Source organism: Neltuma alba, unplaced genomic scaffold (assembly GCF_004799145.2).
Source record: "Neltuma alba isolate B1F8T4 unplaced genomic scaffold, ASM479914v2 tig00012357_pilon, whole genome shotgun sequence".
In the NCBI taxonomy this organism is placed as follows: Eukaryota; Viridiplantae; Streptophyta; class Magnoliopsida; order Fabales; family Fabaceae; genus Neltuma; species Neltuma alba.
In genome coordinates this window covers 1-16,560 of record NW_021636864.1, presented here as the reverse complement: position 1 = coordinate 16,560, position 16,560 = coordinate 1, and the positions used below count along the sequence as shown (strand labels likewise).

General features: G+C 29.5%; 1 long non-coding RNA gene across 1 annotated transcript; it reads left to right on the top strand.

The window, feature by feature from the left end:
• Nucleotides 1-797: 797 nt before the first annotated feature.
• On the top strand, nucleotides 798-2,374 carry LOC114726286 (uncharacterized). The gene is made up of 2 exons (XR_003738488.1): nucleotides 798-1,075; nucleotides 2,193-2,374. It is a non-coding gene; the product is annotated as an uncharacterized LOC114726286 (long non-coding RNA).
• The last annotated feature ends 14,186 nt before the right edge of the window (nucleotides 2,375-16,560 follow it).

The following is a 16,560-nucleotide window of genomic DNA, read 5'->3' as shown; positions in this document are numbered from 1 at the left end:
TGTAGTTAATAAACAATTTGGTGCATATATAGTCAAGCGCTTGCAAGCAGTAGTGTGGACACACTTTCAATGGGAATGTACAGATCGTTTCAGGAAATATTTCATAAAACTTTGACCATTTGAATAAGTAAACTTGTATAAGCCTGGATTTTGTTTGAGAACTTCCGTAAAATTTTGATAAAACTTTGAAGAAATATAGACGCAGTTTCACTAAATTTTCATTTTCGTACGCTTAGGGTTACACTTTTCGTTTTTTTTTTTTTTTTTTTGAAAAAAGCTTAGAAAGCTACAGAAAAAATTACGCTCTCTTTGATTTTAAATGTAAGAACTAGTAAAGAGATTTGCTTTGATTTTAAATATAAAACTACAATCTTTTCATCCTTCAAGTAGTTTCAAATGCAAATAATTGAAGAAGTTCTTTTATGAAACCAACCCATATTTTTACAAATAGTTAATTTCATTAAAAAAATTTAATCTCTAAATTAATTATCCAGCTCCTTTATTTAAGATTAATGGAATTAATAAAGTTGGAGGTGCAAAGAATAAGTAGCTAGCCATTTACGAGACTTTCATTTGCATAAACTTTTCATTAATCTTTGACTGTGTTAATAAGCTGATTAAATTAATGCTCACATTGTGTTCCGAAAACTTGAGAAAATTTTGATGAAACTTGAAAGAACATTGGGCACATTTTCACAAAAATGTTCATTAGGACACACGTCTAAGTTCTATATAAATAAAGATCAACTTACATAATTGAAGGCAAAAAAACACAAGAAGATTGTGTGAAGCAATATCTGGTGTTGTTAGAGGCAAAATGAGTTCTAAGAAGCAAAACAATGGCGGTAAAGATTTGGGTGACCATGCTGGGCATGGTGAAACCTATAAGAGCCCTTCTAAAGCTTCAGGCTCAGGCAAGGGCAACAAATCAGATGTTGTTGGAAATGCTGGTCATGGCAACACTTATCCCTCTTCTAAAACTTCAGAGTCAAAGAAGAGCAATAAACCAACTCTTGCAGAATTAGCCGGTCCTCATGATTCAAAGTGAATCCTTCGAGCCTATTCATATGCTAAGGTAATTTTATCATACTTCTTCACATAGTATTAAAATTCAACATGGATTGTTCGATCAAACCAGTGATCAAATTGGTAAATTAATCCCTACCGGTTGGGTCAAGAATTTTGAAAGGGGTCGTCGATCAGGTTCAATTTTTTTTCCCCACTTTGTTAAGCTCAAGATATCATTTTGAGTTGAAAAAAAATAACATTAAGTTCATATTTATGTTTTGGTAACTTTGTTTTGTTAGATTATATGTGACTTATATATAAATATTCTATTTACATGTGAATTAATATTTTTATTTATACATTATTCTTTTTATGATTGTACATGAATATTTTTTATATATTTTCATCATATTATATTATTTTGATTATGATTGAGTTGATCTCAATTCAGTGTATTACTAACTCTTAAATTACTGTCTCAAGTTGTTCAATGACATATCCGGCCTCTAGGACCTTCCTTCTTCACATTGAATTTCATTAAGCTTATTGAATATAAATGAGGATAATGAAAAAGAAAAATGGAAAACAAAAAAGGATAATCCACTCCCTGAACATGAAAACCTCAACTTCAATTAATTTTCTCATTCTTTTATTTTAAATTTTCTCTTTATTAAATTTTTATAATTACATTTCTTCAATTTTTTTAAAATCAAACTCATTAAAATTTTTTTCTCTCGTCGTTTTATCTTGGTTTCCTCAAACCAAACGGACTATTATCATTCAACAATAGTTAGAACAATGACCTTTTGGCAGCAACAGGTGTCGAGCCAAAATTCTTTTTTATTTTTTTATAGTGTTGTGGGTATAATCAATACCTATTATTGGGAAAGTTATAAAAACCTCCAAAAAAAAAAAATCACAATGACTTAATTGAAAATAAGGTAAAGTTATAAAAAACTTGCATATTAATTTTCTCTTAATTATAAACTTGTAATAATTACTTAACAAGTACAAATAGCACAATAAGATCGTGAAGAACAAACTTCTATATATGCTCTGTTGCTCATCATGAGTTGATAAGTATGGGTATAAGAATTAAAAAGGGATGGTTAATAAGGATTTTTTTTTAATTTTTATGATTATTTTATTTAATGTCTTGTTTTTTTTTTTAAATTTTCAAGCAGGTTGAAAGCTGATGGGGGATTAATGCTGCAGGGAATATCAATTCTATGAAGTCTTCTATTTTTTTTTCTTGGGGTTTATTTTCAATGTTTCTTTCCCAATTAGAGTGATACAGATAATAAAATGCTTGTAAGTTATATTTTCTATGTTAATAAAGTAGTAGTTTGAAAAATATCATTGTTTATGCATAATTGCCATATTTTTTAAATGAAATAAAATTATTCGATGAAATTAATATGATATTCTTTATTGGACGACAGTGCTTAAGATCTTTTACATTATGAAATACAATTTTGAATATATTAGTAATAAATAAATGGTTAAAGGGCAAATTTGTCCTAAAATTTTCACTTACGAATGCTTGGTACCTAGAAGTTTTTTGGGATGCAAATTTTTCTGAAAGTTGAAAATTGTAGCAATTTGTCTCTCTACGGTTAAAATGTTAACTGTCAATGTCATTTTTTTAACAGATAAAGTTAATTTTGTAATAGTATAGGGTACAATTGCCACAATTTTAAACTTTTGGAGGAAATTTGTACCCAAAAGACTTTTGGGTAGTGCCAAATGCTCTTAAGTAAAAACTTTCAAGACAAATTTACATTTTAAAAAATATTTTTTGTTATATTGATAATATATTTTGAATAGATATATTTTTTTTGTCAAACAAAAAGCTTTATAATTAATTGAACGTTCTCCTAATAAGCCCTAACAATCTCATTTTCTGAAAATTTATCATGCTCCACTGGTGTTTGGAAATATCCCAAACACCCATTAACCAAAATCATTTTGAATGTAATAGAATGCCTTTTTTATTTTTTTATTATATTGACTATAAGAAAGCGGCAAAAAGGAAAGACCCCTTCTTTCTTGAAAATTAAATAAAACTGCAAACTCAAATTTCCTTATACTGCTTCAGTTTAACTATTTTCAATTTTGGACCCAAATCTAGGTGTCATTATTTTTCTAAAATAACCACAACCATTTTTTTGGGATAAGGTCTATTTTTATCTTGGAAGTGTTCAGTTAAGAACTATCAATATCTGAAAGTTTCATTTGGAGCAATGTCAGCCCTGAAAGTTTGCAAAACATAGCAATGACACTCTGATTTAACTGATCTAAACAGTCAAACATTAGTTGACCATTTATGTTGATGTGGCATCTCCATGTGGCGTACACGTCACTTTTTTTTGCCAACTTAGGGCCAACTCATACTTTTAAGGAGCAAAAAAAAAAAAAAAAAAAAAACTCCAGAAGCTCTCTGTCTACCATAACTTCCGTCCACTTCAACCTTCACCTCTCAATGCAAAACCCTTGATCTTCCACAAAGTGTCACAACAAGATCATAGGTATCTCCGTCATCGACACCATAGCACCAACGGCATGACCATCGGCCAAACTGTCCTTACCCAAGACCACATTGACGAGCCTTGTTGACGCCAAATCCGATGGGCTGCGATTCCTTCCCTTCCCTTCAAACTCTTCCTTCCATTAAGAAGCATTTTTACCGTCCTTCTCCCTTGATAGGTCACTTTTATCCCTTTTTAGCTCTATTTTTGCAAATTCATGCTATATTAATTTATACTAGTCATTTCTTAAGCATAGCATCAACTAACCATACTTCAACTATAACTTACAAAGTAATGTGGTCATTGAGTCATTCTTCCACTTTTACTACTAATTTACGCAATACATGAAGAAAGGTTTAAAAGTCATATAAAAAAAAACATATAGTATTCTTCCTCAAGCTAAGGCCACTTTCTTGCCTTTCCTCTTGTACTTCCAGCTCCTAAGTGGGGAAATTTGAGCATAGAAAGGGGTGAGATTTTGGGGATATCTCAATAGCATGTAACCACAATAGTAATGCCAAACATGCAAAGTAAGTTATGCCATATTTCTAGCTATCAATATGCTTTCTTGCAAAATTCATACCATGGTAATGGAGGAAAACAACATGCCTTAAAATAACTTAACAATGCATATAGCCAAGATATAAATGTAAGAAGTTCAATACATTTCAAAATTACGAGCTCTATCACATCATGGCACCAAGACAAATGGCAAACATACAATGCAAAGTTAACATAAAAGTTAGAAGTTCTAGCTACCTTCTTTTGAGTTTGTTTTGTTGCCTCTTAGCTTCTTCTCTTGATACTCCTACTCAGCAACTGCCCAATGCATATTAATCAAGCAATAGGACATTCCGCATTATAACTCATACCACATCAAACACTTTCTAATCTCCCTTCACCCTTTTCTTGATTCTTTAGGGTTATTATTTCTCCTTTGTTTTAACAACTCTCTTAGGTTTTTCCTATATAATTTTTCATGTAGAATCTATATATAAATTTAGATTTATCAAAATCCAATTTTTTCTCTTATAATCAAGCTTGGCTGAGAGGTACTCTTGAAATTTAAAAATTTTATTTTCAATTTTAATGTTTCCAAACACATATTCTTCACACATCCCTGAACAATTAAAGCTCCTAAACTCATCAGAAGTATCAAATTAACAAAAACCAAACCGTAGCTCAATAGACTAGGTCTGGCTAAATTGAAATTCTAGATTTCACAAGTTGAAATTCTTCCAAGAACAAAGTTTAAACACTATGTTCCAACAATTCTATTCTCATGTCACCCTCTCTTAATATCTATTATATGTCAATTAGAACTATTATAAGTCGTTTCGTAGCATTTCTGGATGAGAAATTTTAAATTTCAGGATTTCACTATTCATACTGTTTGTACACTGTTCATCTGAAAATGGGCCAATTTTGAAAATTCATAACTAATTCTAGAGAAATTTAAACGAGGTGGTTCCAATTTTCACACGAAGCTTGCTAAGAGTTCCATGGACAAAAAATAATAATTATTAATCCATTCCATCCAGAATAATTCCAAGAAATTTGTCAAAGTGTACTATTCATTTGGTAAATTTTCAAATTTTCAGTATTTTTGCCCAACTTTGGAAGGGCATAACTCTTAGCACAACTCCAAATTTGATGAATTATCACTTGTTTTAAAGCTAAAAATGAGATCTGTTTGCTTGTAAAATTTCATGCTCAAAATCCAACAATTGCTTATTATTTTATGTGCCACATTTTGGCACTTTTTAGATAATTTTATCTCCTAATTACCATTTTCTTGATTTATTTCCCCTTTTTCCTTCAACCACAATCCTTTCACAATGCCTCAAGCATAGTTCCAACATTGGAACATGAAATAGCAATATAAATTACATCAAAATGTCATCCATAACTTATCATAGAATCAACATAAAGTTTGGCATACTTTATACAAATTTCTAACATAACATAATATTCATAAAGCCATTTCATACCAAGGCCAATTCTTTCCCTTGCTCCATGCTTGGTCCACTTCCTAATTAGGGCATAAAATAACATAGGAGGAATGAGATTTCAAAGAAATCTCAGTAGCATATGAATTATAATTATCATGTAAATCAATACAAGTTTAATCGGAAATGTCATGCAATCCAAACCATTCCCAACTCATAGGAATTCATACCACGTATCATGCAAGGAGAGGAACATTATGTTATCCACATTGACATACCACAAAGCATTTGGCCAAAGCATAACCAATATCAATCAAGCAATCAAGGCCATCACAAAGTTCCTCCAATCCAAGCAACAACAATCACAACAAACAAGCAAGATCAATAATCAAATTATAATTCAAAGCTACTTTTGCAAAGCTTGTCCAATTAATTCCTCCAAGGAGCAATGCTTCTCCTTAATTCCTCCTCTCAATGCCTATTAAACCAAGCATAAACATAGGCCATATTAATCACAAGACAACTTAGTTCCAACACTTTTAACATTACTTAACAATTTCCTCCCTTTTTCTTTGATTTTTTAACAAATTGATTCCTTCTTTAGAATAAATCACCTCATGACTCAATCCTACACAATTTTTCATGAGGAATTCAATGGTGCAATCATATTTTTGAAAATCACATTCCTTCTCCATGAACCTGGTTTGGCTGAAGAGGGGTCCTTAATTTTCCAAAAATTCTATTTTTGATTCCAATGATTTTAAACACTTTCCAATAACATATCCCTACAAAAAAAAACATGTTTTAAAGCCATTGGAATCATCAAATCAAATAAAATAAAATTTGGTTCTGCATGAACAGTGCTGAACAAAAATTCTCCCCTTAAACCCTAACTTTGATTTCATCCAAAAATCAATCCATACACCACTTAATCTTCCTTATTCCACTTAATTATTAGGTTTCTATCCTTTCTTAAGCATCACACATCTCAACCGATTTTTTCAGAATTTTTTCAGCATTTTTCCAGAATTTTTCCAAGCAAAAATCCCTGTTTAATCAATGTAAAACTTAGGGATATTGATGCTTGGATATACTTTAGTGTGTTTCCTTGAAGTAAGTTGGATAATTTCTTGCCTAAAACTCCTCAAGAATTTCGTGCAACAGGGCTGGATGAACAGTGACAGAGTTTCCCCTTATTTTCCCCAATTTTCCAACATTTTCTTTGTATTTTCAAGGGGTATTTGTAGACCAAAAATTCTGACATTCCCCCCCCTAATTAGCATGCTCAAATGACAGATAAGGAGGTGTGTTGGCAGCCATCAAGTGCCTCAACCTTCAGATCTCACCATGTGGCATTTCTCTAGATTTTTCCACACAAATATCCTTTAATTTTGCATTTTATTAATAAAAATGGTGGAATCTGAAAAGTGCACGAAATTGGGCCTTTAATGGGTCCATTGTGGGCCCCACAAATGGTTTGGCCTGACCCAAAAATATGGCTCACAAACCAAATCACTATCTCAAAAACCAATTTGAAACTTTATCGGTTACTATTCACTAGTAACATTCCATAATTTTTCCAGACCTCAAAAAATTCATTTCTCTCCATGATAACTCACTCACCTTTTAATATAGGAACATGATCTGAAAATTTTCATAATTTTTCACCACCTCTAGGTATTTATTTTGAATTTTCTCTAATTAGGCCTTTATCGGTAGTTATGAAGAAAAATAAATTCTCTAAAATTAATTCCTGAGCTTCTAAGTCCTAAAAATTTTTTTATAATTTAAATAAATATTTAGATGAATTTTTCATCAATCTTTCAAATTTATTGAGGCCTCTAACTCATTAAAATAATTATTTTTCGTTCATTTCCCCATAATTTCCTAAAAAACCTCCATTTACGGGAAATTCTGTAATAATTCATTTTCACTGAAATTTATATTTCGGGCCTCAATCAAGTTTTCAAAACCTTTACTATACACTTTTCTATTTTTCAGGGATTTTCCTAAAAATTTTTTCATTTTGCCCTTCCTAGACCGATAATTACGAAAATGTCAGTCTGGATCTTTTTGGGGTTTCATATCAAAAGTTATTTCATCTTCCCGTCTAGTTTCTATATTGACCCTCATCCCAATTTTTTTTCTTTTATTGCCAAATGCAAATTTTTGGGATGTGACACTCTATCCCCTAATCCATGTACAACCTTTAAATTATTCATATCTCATTATGAACCAAATTGGACACACACAAAATCCTAAAGTTTCTGACCTTCAAATTCTTTCAAAGCCATATTTAAAACCATCAAATCATAGGACATTATAAACTAGAAGAAAATTCAAGCTCTTACCTTGGTTTAGCACTTGATTTGACCTAGGTTTTTCTTGAACTTCTCTTCCTTCTTTGGCTGACTTTCCTCTCCCTTTCTTACTCTCAACTTGAATGAAATTTTGGCCATCAAGGAGTGGAGGAGGTATTTATAATGCAAGCCAATTTTCCTTATGGTAATTTCCACATTCACCATTACTTTTACCCTAGAACCTTGTACACATCTTGCTTCTTCTTCCCTTAAGATCACTCCACCTTAGCCCTTTAGGTGTCCTCCTTATTTAATTCTCAAACCACCTCATAGGACACCTCATATGCCACCTATCACACATGTGAAAAAATAACCATTTTTTATTCAATAATTCCACTCCTTCAAACTTAACCTTCAACAATGTGTATTATTCCTTTCATATCCACTTCCCCTCATTTGGTGCCATTTTTTGCAGAATGAATTGGAAAAACTTTGTCCCACTAAGAATAAGAGACTATCACATTGTATAATCTTGCTATCGGTTGAATTTTTCTTGGACTCTGTAAATTCAGTGCTTTCAAAAATTCATTTCTTTGCCCCAATAGCTTTCTCTCATGAGGAGAAGTTCTCCTAATTTTTTTCAGATTTAATATTGACATATAACTCTTTCAATTAAAATTTTCCCAAAATCAGCCTTTTATTGATATAATTTGGGTTTAAATATTTTAAAGCTAAATAATTAACCTCTCTAGAGGGAAAAAATAATTTTAAAAATTATAATAACCTCTCAAATAATTTTTCTCATTTTTCATAAATTATTAAGGCCTCTACATACTTAAAATAATTCAATTTGACCCATTTTTTCCTCATTAGCCAAAATTTTCTGAAATTACAAAAATCCAGAATAAAATATTTTCATGTTGTTTTCATCTTTCATGCCTCAAACACTATCTTAGACTTTTTATTCTATTTTTCATGAATTTTCAAAAATTTCAGGCATAATTTCCCCTTCTACCTTTTCTTAGCAGACAATTTTCAAAATGACAATCCAATCTCAGTCCGGGTTTCACTTTAAAAGTTGTTGTTTCGCCTCTGTCTTTATTACACTGCGTGACCCTCCGTCTATTTTATATTCTTTATCTTCAGAGTTAAAATTTATAGGATATAACAAGCAAGAGGCCAATTTCGGTGTGGCGACGCTAGTTAATGAGGGACCTGGAGACAGGTTTCGGCAAATCTGGTAGGTAATGCTGTTGCTGGTTTGAGAACGCTGATTTCAAGAATGACAGGGGGGTTATGGTTGTAGTTTAAACTGTGGCTTGGAGGAAAATGTTTTGCTTCTGGAACAAAAACCTATGAATTTTCCTAACTTGGGGTTTTGATTTTTGAAGGCGATTAAAGGTAATCGAACTCAAAAAATTGCATTTTGGTTCAAATTGAACAATTATGAATTGTGTGTTGCACTTTAATTCCTCATGAATTTCTCTAACCTTAAATTCGAACGAGTAAGTTTACTTCAGTATGGTTCAAATGGTGGCTTCCTGGCAAGAAAGATGAGGATTAAGGTTTTCTGGATATGTTTTTGATTTTGGTTTTCAGGTCCTTATTGGGAAAAAGATGAGGTTCGATTGATTCTATGAAAGTTAATCGCAACTATTGTTTGGGTTTGATTGAAATTTGGATGATTTTGTTGTTTGATCCTCTCTCTTTCTTTGTTCCTTCTATGATTATTTGAAGCCCGACGATTCAGTGAGAGAGAAGGATGAAGAAGATATGGGATCGATTTCTTTTTTTTTTAACTTTTTCCTTACTTATGAACTATGAGTTGGCAAAAAAGAGTGAAGTTTATGCCACATCAGCATAAACGGTCAACCACGTTGACCGTTTAGATCAGATAAATTAGGACAACATTGCTATGTTTTGTAAATTTTCAGGGCAACATTGCTCTAAATAAAACTTCAAGATATTGATAGCTCCTAGTTGAACACTTTTAGGGCAAAGATAGACCTTATCTCTTTGTTTTTTTTTTTTTTTAAACCAATAGATATTGGGTCTAGCGGAAAGGACTAGTCTTTTATAACGTGATATACAAAGGTTTGAATCATTACTGAGAAATATGCCCACAGTTAGTAGCTAACTACAAATTTCTTCCCCGTGCATTGCACGGATCAGCATATTTGATTATATTTAAAAAGTTTAAAATTGTATTATTTAAGATAGCTAAAACTTCTAATAGGAGTATATTTTTTTATTCATTTTAATAGCTAAGATAGCATTTCAATATATTCAAATCTCAATCAAGATGTTATTTAAATCTCATTAATTGAATATATTTAGATCTCATTATCTCATATCCGACCTATTTTAAACGAATCAGGTATTACAAGTTTTCAAGAATATAATTGATGATTGATGATGATAGTACTTCAAATGGGATTACCTCTAATAAGAGGATGCCTTTGCATAACAAACAAAAAATTGTCTTCTTTTTTCAAAATGTAGTGCATGCATAAAATTTTTGTGAAATTCGGTGTGAGCTAATGAATATTTTGTCTCAAATCATCTCCCAAAGTTTTATCCTGTTTTTTTCCGAAAATTTTGAGACATGAAGCATTAAATTTTCGTTGTTGACTTTTACATGGTCAAATATTTATGAAATGTTCATGAAATGGGTCATATATTTTAATAACTTATTTTTTATTTGTATACATAAAATTCGTTACCCATAGAAAATATAAAAATCTAGGACACCATCCGTCGCATATTATCTATTACAAGAACAATTCGTACATGGATGAAGAAAATCACTTAATAACATCAGACTTTATAAAATCAATATATTATTTTCCTAAAATGTTTTTAGTCTTCTTTAAATAACAAAATTACTCCTAATTTAGTTTTTGTGAAATTTGAAATTAATAAGGGGGAAAACAGAAAATAAAAGGATTAATACATTTTTAGAATAAAAAATTAACAAGTATTATGAAATATAGAAAATAAAATGATTAATACAAGCCAGGCCACATGCTCTCAACAAGTTGGCTTGCCTATTTTCATCCTTAGTTTTTATTTCGTTTCCGCCATATATGGTGCGCTCTCATGTATTTTCTCGCAAATGTCTCACGAAATATCCTTTTCAGGTTAAAAGTTATGAGAATTTTCATAAGAAAGTATGTGATAAGCCATGGGAAATTCTGTCACTAATGGATCCACCCAATAAAAATAGGAAAAATAAGGAAACAGTTTTTTATTAAAAATTTTATTGGTAAAAAGGACTTAATAAATTTTTGTGCACAGAAAATATTGAAACTATAAATTTTGTATGCACAGAAGAATACTAGTACTCTTATTTAGTCATCCTCATCAATAAAATTGTTTAATAGAATTTTTCCCCAGTTTTCTGATAAATATTCTTTTTCTTGCAGTTATTATTTTTTTTTTGACCTGATAGTTAATAAATAATTTGCTGCAAACACAGTTAAAGGTTTGCAAGCAAAAGTGTGGGCATACTTTTAAAACACATATTTTATGATTTAATATTTTAATTACGAAAACAAATATTAAGACAATCTTGTCATGCGCTCATGGAAATATACATATCATTCCATAATATAGTTCATAAACCTTTGACCATTTGGACAAGTAACCTTATAAAAGCCTGGATTTTGTTTGAGAACTTCTGCAAAATTTTGATAAAACTTTGAAGAAATGTGGACAGAATTTCGCAAAATTTTCATTTGCATACGCTATGGGTTGCACGTTTCGTTTTTGTTTTTTTAATGTAGAAGGCTAAGGAAAAAGTTATATTTCCTTGCTCTAAATGTAACAGCTAGTAAATATGTTTAAAGTAAAATATATTAACGATCTTTCTATTTTACTTAAATTACAAAAACTTTTCTTTTCTTAAAATTAATATATATATTACACAAACCTTGCTTATATGTTTCAAATTTTATTTCCCCATCTAACAGTTAGTTTACTGTTAAACTTGATTTTCAAACTTTTATTTGGACAAAAATATCCCTCCTTAACATAAACATTATTTAAATATTTATATCTAGGAGAACAAGGAATTTTTGATACAACAAAAAATAATTATAATACATATATTTTCAAAATTTTAATATGTTATAAAATTTATTAATTTTGATTATATTATAGAATTATATAATTTTAATTCTTCATGATATTTTGAAACTTATTTATTTAGGTTTCATTTAAAAGGCTAGAAAATATTTTAAAACCTACAATTTAAAGTTTTTGAACAAAATTTTTTTGCAAACATTTACAAGTTATTTGAGTGATTATATATTTATTTAAATAATTATTCAATTTTGCATTCAATTTTTTTATGTTTACATTAACTAATTATTTAATTTTCTATCCAATATGATAAAAACATTGAACAAATAACTATTATAAAAATAAAGACAAAACTAAGGTAAAGAAAAATATCTTAAATTATTCAAAATAGTTTGAGTCAAAATTTAGGGATTCAGTATTATGAAGGGTAAATTAGTAAATCAAAAGTATTTCAACATAAATTTTAATTAAAAAATATTTTTTTAAGAATATTCTTAACAAATTAATGGTCTAAACTTAAGTGTATGTTTTCAAAATAAATAAGAGGTTTATGTAATTATGACAAAATACAAGGGAAATGAAAGTATTTTACTCCTATATTTATTTTGATTTTAAATGTAACATCTTAATCTACTTTGTCTTATATATCTATAAATCAACACACAATTTTACAAATAACTAAGTCAATCAAATTTTAATCTCTTTAAATTAATTATCTAACTTCTACATTTAAATGGGAGGAATTAATAAATTTCAAGGTCTGGAAAATGCGTAGCACCAATTTTCAAGACTTTCATTTGCATAAACTTTTCATTAGTAGCCTTATTACCATACCACAACATAAACGCACAACGTGAGAACAATTTAATTAATGAAATTTTTCCTTATTTTCTCGTATATGTTTTCTAAAAAATTTCTGGAAAACTTGTGAGAAGCCTTTTTACCTCATTTTCATCATCTATGCCACCTTCCTCTTGTATTTCTCACAATGTCTCATGAAATATCCTTTTTAGGTTAACAGTTTTATGACAATTTTCATAAGAAAATACTATCTCTGGTCCCAAATATAAAATTTTGTTGACTAATTTAGTAAAATTAAGAAACTTAAATAAATTATTTCGAAGTATTATATTTATTATTTTCCTTCAAACTAATTTGCCCGACTTATAAACTAACATATAATCTAATAAGATACATATAATTTTAGAGAGATTATGTACAATATGCTATAATTAAGTAATTTTTAAAAATTTTAATATAATTAAATTAGTCAATTAGGTCTTATATTAAGTGTTGGATAGTATATTCATATGTCATGCCAAATTTGTCTTTCTTATCAATAAAATTTTTAATAAGACTTTTTCCCCAATTTTCTGATAACTATTGTTTCCTTTGTGGTTGATAAATAATTTGCTGCAGACACAGTTAAGACAATCATAAATGTTTGCCAGCAAGAGCATGGGCACACCCAAACACATATTTGAACACATTTTTATGATTTAATATTTTAATTATGAAAATAAATATTAAGACAAAAAATCGTGTCATGCGGTCATGGAAATTATAAATCATTTCATAATATAGTTTTCATAACCTTTGACCATTTGGAAACAAGTAAACTTATAAGAGCCTGGTTTCATTTGTTTGTAGATTTGTTTTTTTTTTTCTGCAAAATTTTGATAAAAATTTTGAAGAAATATGGACACAATTTCACAAATTTTTCATTTGCATACATTTACGGGTTTGCACGTTTTTTTTTTCCCTTTCTTTCCCCACCAACCCTTCCTTTCAATGTAGAATCCTACGAAAAAAAGTTATTTCCCTCTGTTTCTTTCGTTCTTTTTTTTTCTTTTTTTTTCAATAAGCATACTCCTTGCAGTTATAAATGTAGGAGCTCGTAAAAATATTTATTAATCTTAAATGTAAGATCTAATCTATTTTATTTTATTATTAAAGCTTCTATATCTCATAGCCTTATATATATACTATTAAATCAACATTCATCTCCATCAGTAGCTTCCAATGCAAATAATTGAAGAAGTTCTTTTAAGAAAACCAACACTTATTTATACATATAGCTAATTTAGTTAAGATTTTTTTATCTTTTTAAATTAATTACTCTAGCTCCTACATTAAGATGAAAGGAATTAATAAAATTCAAGGTGTAAAGAATTAGTAGCTAGCCAATTTACAGAACTTTTCATGTGCATAAACTTTTCATTAATCTTTGACTATGTTAATAAGCTGATTAAATTAATGTTCACATTGTGTTCCGAAACTTGAGAAAATTTTGATGAAACTTGAAAAGAACATTGGGCACATTTTCACAAAAATGTTCATTAGCACACACGTCTAAGTTCTATATAAACAGAAGACCAGCTTACATAACTGAAGGCAAAAAACACAAAGAGATTGTGTGAAGCAATATCTGGTGTTGTTAGAGGCAAAAGTTCTAAGAGGCAAAACAACAAAAACAAAGTATGGGTGACCATGCTGGGTATGGTGAAGCCTATGAGAGCTCTTCTAAAAGTTCAAGCTCAAGCAAGAGCAAGAATCAGAAGCAGCAGAGCAGGCGGGTTATGGTGAAACCTATAAGAGCTCTTCTAAAGCTTCAAAGTCAGGAAAGAAGAGCAATAAATCAGCCGTCGGAGACTTGGCCGGTTATGGTGATGGTTAAAGGTGAATTGTTCATAGCCTACTCATGTATCAGGTAATTTTATCATACTATCTCGAGTTAACATATCTGTTTTCAGGACCTCCCTTCTCCATTTTGATTTCCTTAGGCTTGTTGCATATCAAATGATAATAATGAACAAGAAAAATGAAAAAACAAAATACTCCTTCAGTTCTTAATATGCAACCTAATTTGATAGTTGATATTGGTCCTATATGTAAGATTTATTTCACATATTTATTATTTTTTTCCCTAAATTAATCATATCGATATTTTCTTAACAATAATCAAGTAGAGAGAGAGAAAAGAATTAAGGAAGGTGATTACGGTGTTTTCGATAGAACATATCATATTAACTAATTTAACTAATATTCTTAATCTATTCAAATTAATTAATTAATAAAAACCTTCTTCCCCGAGAAAATCATCATACATGCATAATAAAAATATTTTTTTCTTACCTTTCCTCTTTTCTCAAATTCATTTCTCGGATAGGCATTTCGCAGCCTTAATAATATTAAGAACTTGATCCAATTTTCGGGTGAGTTTATACGCTCTATCTTGGTATGCACTTGGGAAAAAAAAAAAAAAAGAATCTGTTTTACTACACAAAAAATGCAAGTACTGAAAATCAGAATGAACATTAACTAGTCAAGACAAAGGGTCAATAATAGTGGGTCAAACTGGAGTCAACCAAATAATTTAAAATTTAATCACACCATCCAAAACTAAACATCAATTCAATATCTTAAATCACTATAAACTAATCAATACTTATAATTTCTTTCCAACCTTCTTTACAATTCCTTTGACAAATTGAAATTTCAAGTTAGCAAAATATCAAACTATATATGATAACAAAATATTTCTTCCTATAATCATTCGATCACTAAGTAATACTCCTTCAGTTCTAAATATAAGACCCATTTTGTAGTGTAATTACATTTATTTAGGACATGAGGGAGTAACTATCAATAGCTTAAAAAAAACAGTTTTTTCATCAAGATGGCTTTTTTTTTTTAAAAAAAAATGCAATGCTTTAACCAATTAGGTTAACCGAGTTACTCCTGGGTTGGTCCGAGTTATCCCTGAGTCATGTTTTTTCAGCTAGGTGATTGGTTCACCAGTTTTTCAGTTCAGCTATTATAAAACACTACAATATAGGAAAAATTAATTCATCAATCCATATAGTTAGATCTATATAAATAATCTGTAATATGATTGATTTTAATTCTATTTGGACCTACATGACAAAAATAATCCGGTTTTTATATTGAGCGAGAGCTATGTGATTAGCTACTAAAATTATTTTTCTTACAAATTAATAAATTATAATTTTTATGCATTGTATCAATTATATTTTTTTTATACACAATGAATATTATAATTAAACATTTTAATAAAATAGGAAAAATTAAATGGACAAAAATTATGGCTAACTATAAAAAGTTGCTGTCAAAAATTATTTTTTGTGGTGACTTATTAATTGCTGCTGAAACTTTTAGCGATATATAGCCATTAGGACAATGACATTTCGGTAGCAATTGTTTCTAGCCGAAAGTCTTTTCTACTAGTATTATTTATAAGTGTATAGACTAACATATTATACGCGCACAAAATTATGAAGATCCAATAAAAAAGAAAATAATTCAATAAATTAATTAAAATCACATGAAGCTATAAAACTTAGATTAATTCTCTCAATTATAAACACGGAGTCATTACTCCACAGAAGTATAAATAGCACAGTAAGATAGTTAAGAATTAAAAAGGGATCATTAATGTTGGCAAAGAAAACAAGGATCATTAATAAGGATTTTTTTAATGGATGATTTATTTATTTATTTTTTTTTTTTGATGTTCAAGCAGGTTTAAAGTTGATGGGCGACTAATGCTTGGGGAATATCAAATTCCATGAAGTCTTTATTTTCTTTTCCTTGTGACTTATTTCATGTACTGTTTCTTTTCCAGTTTAGAGTGACAGTTACCGCTAATAAAACGCTCGTAAGTTATATTTT